Genomic DNA, 5,124 nt, shown 5'->3' with positions numbered 1-5,124 from the left:
AAGAGCGTTGAGTGGAAATATGTCATGCTTTGAAAAAATAGCTCCAAAGCAACTCAGATTGCTTTCACGGACATTTTTTCCAACATCATTATTGGTGACGAGACACGGTGCTATTCTTATGACACAGATCGCAAACATCAATCAGCCCAGTGGACGACGGACGCCATCATCACCTCACCAAAAAAAGCTCATCAAGTGACATCAAAGATCAAGACAATGATCATTTGTTTTTCAGATGTTAGGGAGATAGTGAATTGAAGTTCGTTCTACCAGGTCAGACTGTTAATCAAGTTTTCATTTTAGAGGTTCTGAAAAGATTGAGTAACAGTGTGAGATGAAGAAGTCCTGATTCGTGGTAGATGGGGGACTGGCTTTGCCACCATGACAATGCATCTGCTCACGCAGCCATCTCAGTGCACCATTTTTTGACAAACAACAGCATGCTTCTCTTGCCCCATACACCTGTATCACCTGACCTTGCTCTGTGTGACTTCTTTTCGTTTCCATGAATGACGAGGGACATGAAAGGACAGCGAAATGATGACAGAAGAAGTAAAGAAAAAAAATACGAGGAAGGTGCCAGCCATCCAAACAGGTGAGTTTGAAAAATGTTTCTAAGAATGGAATTGCAGATTAGATAAATGTATGAAGTGCAATGGAGAATACTTTGAAGGTGATAAGGTTGTTTTGTAAAATAATTTAAATAAATGGCTTTGAAAAAAATTCCAGTTTTGTTTGTGTACCCCTTGTATACATTCATGTTGATAGTATTTAACCAATATTTCTTCAATAAAATATTGATAGAATTTATCATTGGCCCTGGCACTGCATCTGACTCCTACTCAGCACTGAATAAATGCAAATTCCAAAATGGGTACCCTGCAACCCTGGCAATATCTCTACAGTTTTTGCCCAATGCTGTCTCCAGATTTGAAAGCATTTTGCATTAGTATACTAGGACATTTGTTTGTTTTGTTTTTCCCCCCACATCTACCTCAAACTTCATTATAAGCACATCAAAAGCAACACTGTTTATTAGGATATTTACAAACATGTTAAAAATCATAGAACCTCCTGCTTTTATTCATCCAATAAAAGTGCAACTCTCTCATTTCTTCCAGAGACCGATTATGGAAAAATAACGAAGAGAAATTTATACTCTGTTTAACAGAACTTTTTAGCATAAACAGAAGAGATTTTTCCTTATACATCAGATCCTGTGACCTTCTGTAATATAGCTGAATGATATCAAACTATATTTTTCACTCAGAAAAGTTCTATCTGTACAGAAAAATTTTAAAGAACTTCCGCTTTGACCTTGACTGACTTTTGCATTATTCCTGTCCCAGTCTTTGATTGATCATAGGATAAAGTAGGTTGGGATGGAGAAATGCAAGATAAAATAGGGTTGGGAGAAAATCTGACCCAAATTTTACTTATAACCCAGGTTGTAAAAATGGAATGAAAAATGTAAAATGCCAAATATTCATTTTTGAAAATAGATTTCAACGAGGTAAGAACATGATGTGTGAACTTCTCACTACAATGTAAGAAGAGTAAAGTTCAATACTAAAAGAGTTACTAGGTGGTCTGTTACAAGCTCTTTCATCTCCCTCTCTAAGCATGTCACAGAGCCTTTGCGGCCCAGGAGGTTAAGTGTTTGGCTGCTAACCCAAAGGCTGGCAGTTTCAATTCACCAGCTGCTCGCTGGAGAACCATGAGGCTGTCTGCTTCCGGAAAGAGTCACAGTCTTAGAAACTGCATGGAGCAGTTCTCCTCTGACCTGTGGGGTTGCCATGACTCAGAATCGACTTGGTGGCAATGGCTTTGGTGGGTTTCAGTATGAGGATGGCAGAAGGAGAAAGAAAAACCGACGGCAGGAAAGTGGGTTTTTTTCTCAGGATGCGAGCTTTGGACTGGGGATATGGGCTTGGATCAGAGGAAGGGAAAATGGGGGGTGGGGAGGGAGAGGCTATCTTCTATACTTGATTTTGAGATGGTCTGTTTCATTTTCATCTAAAGTTAAATTTTGTTTAAGGCTGACAGTATGGCCAGCCTTCATAATGCATTTTCCCCAAAGCGGTGAACTGAAAGAACACTGCAGTATTGATTCATTCTACGTGGCTGATAGCGTGATCGTATAATTAGAAGAACTGTGAGGGAAGCGTTCACACCTCTCCTCTGGTTGAAGAAATAAACAGCTCCCTCAGATAAATCTGTAAAACATTAAAGGATCTAAAAGATAAGTGTTTTGTTGTGATTCATGCAGCCCATAATAAAGTGGGTTACATTTATCATTTAGCTATGCAGAAGGATACTTGAGTAAGGATCCACTTTCTTGGAGAAAGACAAGCTTATATCTAATTTGACTTATAACTAATATCAAAAGTCAATGATGAAGACATAAAACTGTAATGCTCAGTTTTGTGTGTGTGTGTGTATATATATATATATATATATACCACCTGGAGATCTCATACATGCATATCACCTGCCCCACTTGCTTATGTTCTAATTTAACAGGCCAGATCTAGGCTTAGAAATACAAATTGTCAACAAAGTCCTGAGACTTGTACTGTTTTGATAAATTTTGAGAAACATTGAAGTTGAAAACAGTCTTCTTAATAACTAAGTCAAGGAATTATATAAGTATTTCAAGTATAATGAGCATAAATCTTTGCTTTATCTGAGAAAAAATTTAAATCTCCCTGGAATACAGATCCAGTGCCACAGTGAGCAGCCCTAGAAATCATGGTATTTTTAATACTGAGGAACAATCTAATAATACAGAAACATAAAACTAGTCCACCACGGCAACTCTGAGATGTAAGGCATTAATCAGAAATCCAAGACACTTGAAGTAAGCAGCCATTCCCGCTTCTAGTTTGCCCAAATGACAAACATAGAAATAATATGGAAAATCAAAATACAGTGATCTGGTTGTTGCTGGTTTCAGTTCCAATATGTAAAGAACAAGAAGCTTGACCTTCCATCCATATAACAACAACAACAAAATCAATCATGACCTTGAACCCATCAAAGAAATTGGGCTTCAGGGCAAACCAACACCTCAATATCTACAGGGAAAGACACCTACTATCGCAGCTGAAATTTGCTACTTGAAATAGAAGCCGGGCGCCATAAATGGGCTGGTGGAACTCTGAGTATTTTTGGCAGGTTACTGGAGACTAAGTGTGGACTAACATGAGATTGAGACACTTCTGAGGCCTGTACTCTTAGAGGGCCCTACATTCTGAGAGCTTGACTTCTAGGCACCTACTAGGTTCTCTTTTAGAAAGTCTGAGAACTATACTTAAGTGTGCTCTGCGGAAGTGGGTAAGAACATTGTGGGCGTACACCAGGATCTCCTGTGAGCAACAAAAGCGTACTCTCCAGGGATCAATAATTTGACAGGACTTTCTTGGAGTGGCATAATCTGCACTAGACTACCGGAAAGGCGCTCTGGTGGCTAGTGGGTTATGCATTGAGACATTAACCACAAGGTTGGCAGCTTGAACCTGCCAGCCACTCTGCTGGAGAAGGATGAGGCCATCAAAGGTTCCAATTTAGAAACCCAAAAGGGTGCTTCTATGCCGTCCTAAAGGGTCTATAGAAGCAGGGATTGATTCTATGGCAATAGGTCAGATTCAATGGTCTGTAAGTCAGAGTCCACTCTACAGCACACAATACCTAGCCTAATGATGGTAACTTTGAACTTATCCTGCAGCACTCTAGAAGAAAAGCCTGGGAATTTGATTCCACAAAGACTACAGCCAAGAACAACTTGTGGAGAAGCTCTACTCTTTGACTCATGTGATTTCCATGAGTCAGAATTGAGGCAATGACAACACAATGGGTGTGAGTTTTTTCGAGGTAGCCCAGTGAAGGCCACCAATCTCACATGGCGCCACTGGGGAATTCTACTAAATACTTAATCACTAACACCAAGTCTCCACAAGCTTTTTCCAAAAGCAGAAGCAAAGAAAATACTTCCTAGTATATTCTTTGAGGTCATCATTGCCTCAATACCAAAACCAGATAATGTATTATAAGAAAGGAAAATTTCAAGCCAGTATTGCTCATCAAGTAGTGGTAGCTGTACTTCACAAAATCTGAGATTTATAGAATCTAAATAAACAAGACTAATTTGTCTAAGATAGCATAGTAGTTACATGTCAGGCTGCTAACTTCAAAGTCAACAGTTTAAACCCACCAGCCACTTTGCAGGAAGTCTTTCTAATCCTCTAAAAAGTTACTTTTGTTAGGTGTCGTCCACTTGGTTCCCACTCATAGCAACCCTCAGTACAACAGGACGAAACACCTTCTGGTCCTGCGCCATTCTCACAATGGTTCTTATGCTTGAATGCCTTGTTACAGGTGTTCTATCAATCCGTCTCTTTGAAGAGCTTCCCCTTTTTCAATGCTTCTCCACCTTACCAAGCATGATACACTTTTCCAGGGACTGGCCTCTGCTGACACCATGTACAAAGTACATGAGATGAAGTCTCACCATCCTTGCTTCTGAAAAGCATTCTGGCTATATTTCTTCCAAGATAGATTTGTTTGCTTGTTGGTTTGTGTGTTTGTTTGTTTGGTTGGTTGGTTGGTTGGTTGGTTGGTTGGTTGGTTGGTTGGTTGGTTGGCTGGTTGGTAGTCCATGGTATTCTCAATATTCTTTAGCCACATTGTAATTCAAATGCATTTGTTTGTCTTTTGTCTTCCTTATTCAATGTCCAATTTTCATATGCATAGGAGGCATACCCTTGTTTGGATTAGGCACACCTTCGTATTCTGAGTAACATCATTGCTTTTCAACACTTTAAAGAGATCTTATGCTGCAAATTTCCCTAATGCTTTGCTTTATTTGATCTCTTCACTGCTTCTTCCATGAGCATTGATTGTGGACAAGTTCAATCTTCTCTCCATTGATCACCATGTTACTGACTGGTCTAGTTGCAACAATTTTGGCTTTCTTTACATTGAGTTGCAATCCATACTGAAGGTGACAAACCTTGATCTAAAACAGCGAGTGTTTCAAGTCTTCCTCAATTTCAGCAATCAAGGTTGTGTCATCTGTATATTGCAGGTGGTTAATAACCCTTCCTTCAATCTTGATACTGCATT

The sequence above is a fragment of the Echinops telfairi genome, unplaced genomic scaffold, assembly GCF_000313985.2.
Source record: "Echinops telfairi isolate 266 unplaced genomic scaffold, ASM31398v2 ScPeMD7_2;HRSCAF=8, whole genome shotgun sequence".
NCBI classification, from domain to species: domain Eukaryota; kingdom Metazoa; phylum Chordata; class Mammalia; order Afrosoricida; family Tenrecidae; genus Echinops; species Echinops telfairi.
Note: the sequence above shows the minus strand (reverse complement) of the source record.